Raw genomic sequence first — 12,084 nt, forward strand, 5'->3', positions numbered from 1 at the left:
AGATGTCTTGAGAGCAATGAGCAGCATCTAGGAGAATTTTTCAGATAGAACATGTCCAGGGAAATGAGAGTTACTAAGATGTTGTAAGTAGATTTTAAGGGAGAATGAAACTTCAAGATTTAGATTTAAGTGGCTTTGTAGAGTATGCTTTTGAGCTATTGCCAGGCATTTATACCTGCATCAAAGAAAAGTGAAAAAAAATATTTTCAATGATTAAACTAAAAGGAAAGGTAGAGACACATAATAAAGAGACACATACTAAAGCTCCCAAAGTATTACCCTTGTGAATATCTGGGATAAACTGAACCTAAATATTCATATGTGACTTGTTAGTCTACTGTTCAAGGAATATACACTGTGATTTCCTTACACTATAGCAAATTCATGTGGCACACTTACTCTAATTTCAGTTGCCTATTTCAGAAAAAGGGCAGCAGAAGAAACACATGGGAATATCTGTTTTTAAAAGTAGCTGTATTAATTAGTTATTGCCAAAATAAAAGAAACAAACAAAGAAAAATATGTCTTCGTATCAAACTAACTCAAGAATGAGAGCCTTACTCATGCCCTTAAAGGTTAGTTATGAGTGGCTGACCAAGGCAGGGCTCAGCTTTGCAGCTCAGTTAATTTTGAGCTGTTCCCTTATGAATGTGAGAGTCAGCTGGGGGTCATCTACTTCAGATGGGCAGTTTTTTCTCCATGCTGCAGATCTGTGGGTTCTGGTCTGCTTCCAATGTCTCTCATCCTCCTTGGATCAGCGGACCAGCCAGGGCATGCTTTTCTCATAGCAATAGCAAGAGTACAGAAGAACACACAGAACCATGCGAGGCTTCTGAACACTTAGATTCAGCTATGGCACCCTGTCAGCAATCACTACATACATGCCTTTAGTCAAAGCAGTCCACATACGGCCAAGTCTAAAGTCAAGAGGCTGAGAAAGGTACCACACCTACACTAAGACCATGCCAAGGGTAAAATCATAATTCACTTTACCTCAGTAGCCAATGTCAGAAAGGAAGAATTAGTGGCAAGTACAATGATACCTGTATCCAGAAAATGAATTAAGATTTTTCTCAATGATTTAAAAATATGACTAACAGCTCATTAGCCTTTTTAAAAAAATTACCCCAAATAGGTAGCATATTTTACTTTCAGTGGTGACCAGACAATTAAAAGTCCCAGTATGAAATAAAATATTTTAATAATTCACAAATTTTGCCCTTCCTCTGCTTCAAATTTTTTTCATTAAAAGGAGAACTAATGATAAGACACAAAATGTATCAAGTTTGCCCCTGCTGTATTTGGGTCATGATTCTTGGAACTCAAAACAATAATTTCCACCCATAATGGAGCAGAGTGTTTGTATTGCCAACAGCACTGAATTTAGTACTTAGTCATATTACTGTCAGCTTCAATGTACAGAATTTCCAGTGTTGCAAATCACCACATCTCTATCTTCTCTTTCATTCTCACATAACCACTAATAGTATATTATTAGTGATTAATATTATGTCATAGGCTCTTCAATATGTGTCTGAAATCATAATAAACCTTTAGAGCACAACACTCTTTTTCTATTTATAAATTATTTTTCAGACCTGGGTTCAACACTTTCATTGAAAAAAGCTGTAGATTTTAAGAATGTATTAATAAAGAGGAAAACAAAAACTAAGGTGATATTTACAGTGAGCATATTCTACTGCAATGTTTGAAAATAGGCTTTATACTTTTTTCTTATGGAAACAACCTACAGTATCAGTGTAGGTAAAGGAAGGTCATTTATTCAAACTGATAACATGGCATTAATCTGCCTCTTATTTTCCTAAGTTTACAAAAACCTGTTAACTTTTTGAGAATTCATCATTCATTGCTAAGTACATAAGTTATTACCAATCACCTTATTAAATAAAGTTAATGTCACTGAGCAAACTGTGGATCAACTAAGCAGAGACAGGCAAGAAAGTCCACCACAGAAAACATTCATCTCTTTACTCCCATGAGGAGACACATAATTTAGCAATGCCAGCATTGCTGGTTTGTCTGCTTGTTTTATTTTACACATAAGACCATATTTTGTCATTAAGTCTGGTAACAGAAATTCAGCTTCAGCTTGAGTTGAGAAAACAAGGCATTTGAATGCATTTTCTTCACTCCTTCACTATAATTATGTTGCACTTTGCAAGACTCAAGGTTATAGTAAGAAGATGGATGGAAGAAACAAGAGGAAAGGAGTTGGAGAGGAGAAATGTGACAAAGATGTGATAGAAAAGCACCTGGAAAAAGAGAGGTACAATTAATATTGATAAGATCATTGAAAGGCTGTTTTTCTCTCTTAATTATCTGTGTCAAATTGGTCCTAGCCTAATTTATGAGAAGATAAGTGAAATGTTAATTCAGGTCTTTATCCTCTGTCCTCTCAGCAGCAAAGACCCCTCAGGGCTTTGTCTAGTACCTCCTGCTTCCAGGTATTTCCATATTCAACACTGTATATTTAGGTTATGTACAGAAGAAGCATATGAGATTAAATCTGAGAGGACAGATAAAAAGATTGATATATCAGGCTATTATTTCAACAAAACTCTATGCTGCCCAGACATTTAATGCTAGCTCAATTGGTTCATTACAACACCATCTCCTTCTACCAAAATTTCAGGAATGTAATACTCAATATCATATTTACATTTTATGTCATTAGAAAACACATGTACTATAAATTGGGAAATATATCTATTAGAAGAATCTGTGGTAATATTATGGAAAACAGAAGAAAATGTGAATATCTGAGTCATATTAGCAGATAATGATAATAAACAGCTGCATCTGGTTTTTTTTTGGAACTCAGAGCAATGGCCCTTGCATTTTTTTTTTTTTACATCTTTATTGGAGTATAACACACAAAATGCTGTGTCAGTTTCTGCTTTACAACAAAGTGAATCAGCTGTACACATACACAACATATACATACATCCCCATGTCTCCTCCCTCTTGCATCTCCCTCCCACCCTCCCTATCCCACCCCTTTAGGTGGTCACAAAGCACCGGGCTGATCTCCCTGTGCTATTCAGCTGCTTCCCACTAGCTATCTATTTTACATTTGGTAGCATATATATGTCCATGCCATTCTCTCATTTCGTCCCAACTTACCCTTTCCCCTCCCCATGTCCTCAAGTCCATTCTCCACATCTGTGTCTTTATTCCTGTCCTGCTCCTAGGTTCTTCAGAATTATTTTTTTCTTTTTTTTTTTAGATTCTGTATATATGTGTTAGCAAACTGTATTTGTTTTTCTCTTTCTTACTTCACTCTGTATGACAGCCTCTAGGTCCATCCACCTCACTACAAATAACTCAATTTCGTTTCTTTTTATGGCTGAGTAATATTCCATTGTATGTATGTGCCACATCTTCTTTATCCATTTATCTGTCGATGGACATTTAGATTGCTTCCATGTCCTGGCTATTGTAAATAGAGCTGCAATGAACATTGTGGTACATGGCTCTTTTTAAATTATGGTTTGTTGCATCTGGTTTTGATTTTTAACTTTATGATTCAAGAAACACAAACACAACAAAAAAGTGAAAGAATGTGGAAAAGACTTAATGAATCCAAAACAAAACAAAATCTGCAACCTGTTTTTCACTTTTCCTGTTAACAGTCAAGATTATATTTGTCATTTTCATCACCAACTGGAATTAAAAATTTTATGGCTGGTTGATGCTTCATGGCTCTTGTCTATGTTTCTGTGGATAGGACTATTCATTTTCAAAAAGTTTTGACCCTAGAACCCATAGCATGGGTCCTGTTACTGGCCTTTGTGTGTGATGATGAAGTAATTTGAATAAACATTATTCATAGGTTACAAAGTGAATGTATTGACCAGAGACAGATCTTGTTCCATTATGTTCATGATCATACTTGCAACCTTCAGCTTTCAATTTCGTGTGCATATCTGGTTGATGCTGTAATGCATTCAATTTTTAAATTCATTTTCTGTGATAAGTTATCACATAAACTCTTCCTCATTTTCACAGGTTCTTTAAGGAGACATACGATTGACTTTGTTAAAATTTCTTTTAATCAAGGGTCCTCAATACCACCCACAAATCCACAAGTATCACAGTCTCTTTCCTGGCTCATGTTTAAAATTCTTGTGATTCTAATCATCTATGTCACTCTCCTCTTAATTTGTGTTGTGTCCACATGGAACTTACATATCACCTAAGTTGCCTGTGTTGTTTCAAAGTTCAAGGAGTACTGTATAGTTGAATTTAGTCATTTAATCTATTTACATTTATGTTTGTTTTACCAAAGGTCTTTGAGGTTGCATAAGAAAATATTATTTCAAGAAAATATTTAAATATATATGCATACATATGTATCTGGTTATTATTTGATGAACATTTTAATTGCAATACTGATGCAAATTAGATTAATTGCAATGAGTTAAAATTAAAATTGTAGCTCATGACTAATGTGTAAATAGTACAAATAGATGTATTTTTTAAAATAAACAAAAACACAGCCATCAACAATTATGATTACTTCACACTTAAATGATAAGCTTAAGGAACAAGCCACATGATGAAAAAAGAATGTTATTTGTGAAAAAATAAATCACATATATGATTTACCACAACTTAGTAGCTGGAATTTGGAAACTGTATTTCTTTAAAACCACTGAAAGAAACAGAAGTTTCTCATGAGGTGTCAGTCAATAGACTAATTGAAAAAAATTGTATGTCATTTTTACTTGACTCATCTTGCTTTTGGATTTTCTACTGAGGCTAAAGTATCATACATTTTTTGGTTCCAAGTAGACAGTTTTCTTTTACATACCACTGATTTCTTATACATGAGGAGATTTGTTTTAATCCCACATCTTTAACTTCATATCTATCAATAGTGAATTGGTTAATGTTTCTAAGATGTTCATTTATTACACTATAGTCAGTCCATTTCACCCTAACAGCAATACCATACAATTTATCACTGTCATTTCAGGCAATGTTTTATAGATGCATTTACCTGAAAAGATGCATGTAAAACGATGTAGAATAGTGAGATTGCAAGAAATGAAAGGTCATAAGCAATATGGTAACAAACTTTTCCCTGGATTTCCTTTTCAATTTACCTTCTGTTACTCAAGTCCCATACCTGGTAAAATATTTAGAAAGAATCATGTGGCAAAGAAACTGTTATTACTTGTGGGAGGAGATTGCCCCAAGTCTGATAGTAGTTTGAATATCTGAACAATATCCCAATGGGTGCTTACCATGACTGCAGCATTGCCTTTACATCACCATAATAATTTTATTCTGTCACTGAATATATTTCTTTGGGTTTATCTCTAAATTACCCATCCTAAGAGCTCAGATCCTTGAATTTGATCTTCTCAGTCTCAGCAAAGAAGGAGCTGTCTAGGTTGAGAATATTGTTTTAAGCCTGTTACAGTTGACTGTAATGCTTTATGACATTATGAATGTGTCTAGATTCAAGAAGGGTTGTAGAGTGGTTTAAAGTTAAATTATACAATCCTCCGGGCTTCCCTGGTGGCACAGTGGTTGAGAGTCCACTTGCCGATGCAGGGGACACGGGTTCATGCCCCAGTCCGGGAAGATCCCACATGCCACGGAGCGGCTGGGCCCGTGAGCCATGGCCGCTGAGCCTGCGCATCCAGAGCCTGTGCTCTGCAACGGGAGAGGCCACAACAGTGAGAGGCCCGCATAAGCCCCGCCCCCGCAAAAAAAATACAATCCTCCAACTTTGTTATCCTTACTCAAGACTGCTTTTACTACTCTAGATTTTTTGCATTATCATCTACATTTTGTCTATTTTGCAATTTATATTTTTCCAAAAGCATACTGGAATTATAATGGGATTGCTTTGGTTCCATAAATTAATTTGGTGAGAACTGATACATTAACAATATTGAGCTTTCTAGTTTTTAACCTTGCTACAAGTTTCAATTTATTTCATACATTTAATATGTTTTTTTAAGCCATTGGGTATATGTAAAATAATTGCTTTAAACTTCTTAACTACTAATCTCAACATCTGCTTTACCTCAGTGTTGTTTCTCTTGACTCTATTTTCCCTTCTTATAAATCTTATTTTCCCACTTCTCACATCCACCATTTTTAAAAATACTTCACTTTTTTAAAGCAGTTGTAGGTTCCTAGCAAAATTAAGAGAAAGTTATGGCAATACCCAAATGTCCACTGCCACCACCCATGCCTAGCTTCCCCCATTATCAACAACCCCCACCAGATTGGTAAATTTGTTACCCAACTCATGAACTTACACTGACACGTAATAATCACCCAAAGTGCATAGTTTACACTAGAGTTTACTCTTGATGTTTTACATACTAAGGGTTGAAACACAGGTATAATGACATATTTCCAGTATTATAGTATCATACACAATGCTTTCACTGGCTTAAAAATCCTATGTTCTGCCTATTCATCCCTCTTCCTTCCAACCCTTGGTAATCAATAATTTTTTTTACTATCTCCCTAGTTTTGCCTTTTCCAGAATGTCATATAGATGGAATCATATAGTATGTAAACTTTTCATGTTGGCTTCTTCCACTTAGATTTAAGATTCCTCCATGTCTTTTCATGGATACGTAGTTCATTTTTTTAAGCAATGAATAATATTCTATTGCATAGATATACTACAGTTTATTTACTCATTTGTATACCAAAGTGCATGTCAGTTACTTCCATGTTTTTGGCAATAATGAATAAAGCTGCTATAAACATTCTATGCAGGCTTTTATGTGAACATAAGTTTTCAACTCCTTTGGATAAACATGAAAGACTGTGATTGCTGGATCATATGGTAAGAGTGTGTTTGATTTTGTAAGAAACCACTAAATGTCTTCCAGAATAGCTATAATTTTGATTCCTACCAGCAATGAATGAATTTCTGTTGCTTCACATCCTCATAAGCAGTTGGTGTTTTCAGTGTGCTGGATTTTGGTCATTCCGGTAAGTGTATAGTAGTATTTTATTGCTATTCTAATTTGAAATTCCATGATGTAGAACATCTTTTCATATGGTTATTTGCCATTTCTACATCTTCTTTGGTGAGGTGTCTGTTAAGGACTTTGACCCCCTATTTCAATCAAGTTGTCTGTTTCCTTACTGTAGAGTTTTAAGAGTTCTTTGTATAATTTGGATAATAGTCCTTTATATGTGTCTTTTGCAAATATTTTTTCCCAATCTGTCGGTTGTCTTTTCATTCTTTTAACGTTGTCTTTTGCAGAGCAGAAGTTTTTAATTTTAATGAAGTCCAGCTTATCAATTATTTCTTTCATAGATCATGCATTTGGTGTTTTATTTAAAAAGTCAGCATGATACTCGAGGTCACCTAAGTTTTCATCTATGTTATCTTCTAAGAGTTTTATAGTTTTGCATTTTACATTTAGATCTATGGTTCATTTTGAGTTAACTTTTGTGAATTGTGTAAAGTCTGTGTCTAAATTCTTTTTTTCCTTTTTCTTTTTTTGTATGTAGACATCAAGTTGCTCCAGCATCATTTGTTGAAGGACTATGTTTGCTCTATTGTATTGCCTTTGCTTCTTTATCAAAGACCAGCTCATTATATTTAGGGGGGTCTACTTCCAGGCTCACTATTGTGTTCCATTGACCTGTCTTTTCTTTTGCCAATACCACACTGTTTTGATCACAGTAGCTTTATAGTGTGTCTTTAATCCAGGTGATATCAGTCCTCAGACATTGTCTACTTCAATATTTTTCTATTCCTTCAATATTGTGTTGGCTATTCTGGGTCTTTTGCCTCTCCATATAAACTTTAGAAATCAGTTTGTCAATATTCATAAAACAACTTGCTGGGATTTTGATTGGTTGCTATAGATCAAGTTGGGAAGAACTGATATCTTGACATTATTGAGTCTTCCTACCCAGAACATGCAGTGCCTCTCTATTTCTCTGATTTCACTCATTAAGAGTTTTGTGGTTTTCTTCATATAAATCTCCTTTGTATTTTGTCAGATTTATACCTAAGTGTTTCATTTTGGGGGTTACTAACATAAATAGTATTGTGTTTTTAATTTCAAAATCCACTTGTTCATTGTTGATATATAGGATAATGATTGATTTTTGCATATTAACTCTGTGTCCTGAAACCTTGCTATTTTTTTGTTTTCAATTTGGCTCTAATTATTATTTCTTTTATTCTGCTTACTTTGGATTTAACTTGCTCTTCTTTTTCTAGTTTCTTAAGGTGGGAATTTAGATGATTGATTACAGATCTTTCTGTGTTAATATATGCATTTAATACTATAAATATCCCTGTCAGCACTGCATTTGTTGCATCTCACAAATTTGGTAAGTTGTGCTTTCGTTTTCATTTATTTATTTCAAAATATTTAAAAATTTTTTGAGATTTCTATTTTGGTCATGTGTTATTTAGAAGTGTCTTGTTTAATCCTCAAGTATTTTCTAATTATTTTTTGTTATGGTTTTCTAATTTAAATCTACTGTGGACTGAGAACAGACATTGTATTTCTATACTTTTAAATTTGTTAAGGTGTGTTTTATGGCTGAGAATGTGGTCTGTGTTGGTGAATGTCCAACGTGAGTTTGAGAAGAATGTGTATTTTGATGCTGTTGAATGAATACTCTATAAATGTCAATTATATCCAAATGATTATTGGTGTTAAGTTCAACTACATTCTTACTGCTTTTCTGCCTGATGGATCTGACCATTTCTAATAGAGGGGTGTTGAAGTCTCCAACCATGATAGTGGATTACTTTATCTCTCTTTGCAATTTTTTCATTTTTTGCATCACTTAATTTGACACTCTATTGTTAAGTACATACATGTAAAGGATTATTGCTATGCCTTTTTTGGAGAATTTATTTTATCTTTCTATGATGCTCATACATGTATCTAATAACTTTTCATCCTTTTGTCTGAAATTACTATAGCCACTCATGCTTTCTTTTGATTTGTGTTAGCATAGTATATTTTTTCATCCATTCACATTGAATGCATATTTATCTTTATATTTAAAGTAGGTTTCTTGTAGGCAACTTACAGTTGGTGCTTATGTTTTTATCCACTCTGAATCTGTCATTTAAATGCTACATTTAGACCACTGACATTCAGTGTAATTACTTATATTATTGAATCAATATCTACCATATTTGTTATTGTTTTCTTTTTGTTCCCCTTGAACATTGTTCCTGCTTTTGTGTTCCACTATTTTTCTGCCTTTTGTGGTTTTATTTGAGCTTTTAATGATTCTATTTTTTCTTCTTTCTCAGCATATGATTTATATTTCATTTTTTACTTTTTTACTGGTTGCCCTAGAGTTTGCAACATACATTTACAACTGACCCTTTAACAAAGTGGGGGTTAGGGGGAGCCAATCCTCCCCTGCCCCTCACAGTTGAAAATCAGCAGTTGGTCCTCCATATCCATGGTTCTACATCTGCATATTCAACCAACTGTGGATTGTGGACTACTGTAGTATGTATTTATTGAAAAAAATCTGGGTATATATGGACCCACATAGTTCAAACCTATGTTGTTCATATGTCAACTGTAATTCAAGTCCTCTTTCAAATAACACTACATTGCTTCATAAGTAGTGTTCCCGTAATAACAAAATAACCCTAATTTCTCCCTCTTGTTCCTTTCATCATTGTTGTCATTCATTTCACTTATATTAAGCATACAGAACCATATATGTATATAAATACACACACATATATGATATATACATAAGTGTACACATTTTAATACATTGTTGCCATTATTATTTTGAACAAACTGTTATCTGTTAATCAACTGTTATTTGTTAAATCAAATAAGAAAAATAAAATTTTTGATTTTACCTTCACCTATTTCTCTCTAACACTCTTTTGTGTGTGTGTGGACCTGAGTTTCTGACCTATATTATTTTCCTTATTTCTAAAGAATATCATTTAATGTTTATTGAAAAGCAGGTCTGGCAACAAATACCCTCAGTTTTTGTTTGTCTGAGAGAGTATTTCTCTTTTACTTTTGAAAAATACTTTCAAGGTACAGAAATCCTGGTTGGTGGTTTTCCTCTCTTGGCACTTTAAATATTTCACTGTATTCTCCTCTTGCTTGCATAGTTTTTGAGAAGTCGAATGTAATTGTTGCCTTTGTTCTTCTATAGGTGAGGTGTTTTTTCCTATGGCTTCTTTCAGGATTTTTTCTTTCTTTGATTTTCTGTAATTTGAAAATGATATGCTGAGGTGTAGTTTTTTGGTATTTATCATGAGTTGGATATTTCTCTTCTCCCAGGTCATTTAGACTCTGATAATACCTCAGCAGAATTAGCTCAGACTTTTCCACACTAAGCCTCCAGCTATTCATCAATTACTATTCAGGTTTTCCGACCCAGGCATTGGTTCCTGCAGAGGTTTCCACTCATATATCTCTGCTTCAATAAACCATGACTCCGAGTATTCACCTATCGCCCCAGTCTTGGTGCCAGCAGTTTGCCCCATATATTCCCTCTCTTAAGGATGCAAGGAGAGTCATTGATTTTTCAGTTTGTTAAGTTTTCTACTTGTTGTTAGGAGGTAGTGGTGACCTCCAATCTCCTTACACGTGAAACTAGAAACTTTTTTTTCTCTTTTTACTGATTTTTAATTGTATGCTAGATATTGTGGATATTTTAGTCTCCTTAAAATGTGTTGTGTTTTAGCTCACAGGCAGTTCCTTAACTCATACACCAGATTCATCTTTATGAAAAGATTTTTTTTAAGTTATCTTAAGACAGATATAAAGTATACAAAACTAGACTAGCCCTTCTCATAAAGGATGACTTTCTAGCATGTAAACTGATTGTCCTGGATGTGCAATAAGCTTTCTTTTGTCTAGCTACTTAGAAGTCCTGTGTCTCTCACACATATATGATCTTTAGAGTCTCCATCCAACTCAGAGATCAACAGCTACTGTGCCCTGCCAGGACTATAGAGTCTTGGCCAGTATAAGCACAGCTTAATATTTTTCTGAAGACGATGTAATATTATTACATTTGGGGAATTTGTTCTTTGCGTATCTTCCTTCTTTTTGATACTCTTTCCTTTGAATTCCTATTGCCAGAGCAGACCCACACTCTGCTCCTGGAATTCCTATATTCTACTTGGATTAAACCTCACACTTCATTCTGATTGGACTTCCAGGCAGAAGCCAGGGTAAGCCTAAATCTCATCTTGCACGTGTTAATCTGAAACAGTAGACTACCAGATATTTCCCCAGCAAAGATGGGTTTATTCAGGAGCAGAAGAGAACTGCAATTTGGGGTCAGCAACCATTCCAAACCACTTGCAAGTCCCAATATGGTAAGGGAAGGAGAACACATTTATAGAGGAGAAAAGGAAGTTGGGAGGGCTATAGTAAACAGAGTCCATGGCTTTTCATTAGCTAAGTCCTTACCAGGAAAGAACAGGCATCTTTCTTCTTCCTGTTGGGCTCTGCTATCATTGCAGGGCATGAGAGCTTCCCCTTCTGGTCTTCTGACTCTATTTAATTGAGGTTTCTGTTTATTAATGTTTTAAACATTTTCCTGTTAAAAGAGATCACAGCTTTGTGCTGATAGTTGTACAATGTCTGAAAATTAGTGACTCATTTATTTTATCTGGTTCTCTAATTTACTATGAGAGTGATAGCTCCTTACTGGTTGCCCTATCATGGCCAGAAGAATAATTAAGCTATCTTATTGATCCAATACTTATTTCTAATATTTATTATTAGAAATTGGCTAGTATAAAATATGATTAAAAGCATAATACAATATAACTAAAATTCCATTTTGTGATGAAGCATCTACAACTACATCAAAATCACAGCAAATCTTTTAATCTAGATCAAAATATTACTTCCAAAAGAACCGTAAACAACAAAACAAGTCAATCTGAAAGCCCTTTCTAGTAATACTTGTCTCAAAGCTTTATTGATATTAGTTCTCAAGAGATCAATCTCTTTCAAGAGTTCATTCTTCATTGATTGATTGTTAAAATCCCCACTATCTAGAAAATAAAAGGTATTTCCAGAGAAAATTGTTGAAGTTTATATT

At 34.2% G+C, this 12,084-nt stretch overlaps 1 long non-coding RNA gene across 2 annotated transcripts in view; it reads right to left on the reverse strand.

The window, feature by feature from the left end:
- The window catches only part of LOC307186684, a 166,431-nt gene that overhangs the window by 126,289 nt on the left and 28,058 nt on the right, over positions 1–12,084 (reverse strand). The window lies entirely within an intron of this gene.

The sequence above is a fragment of the Stenella coeruleoalba genome (assembly GCF_951394435.1).
Source record: "Stenella coeruleoalba genome assembly, chromosome: 5".
Lineage (NCBI taxonomy): Eukaryota > Metazoa > Chordata > Mammalia > Artiodactyla > Delphinidae > Stenella > Stenella coeruleoalba.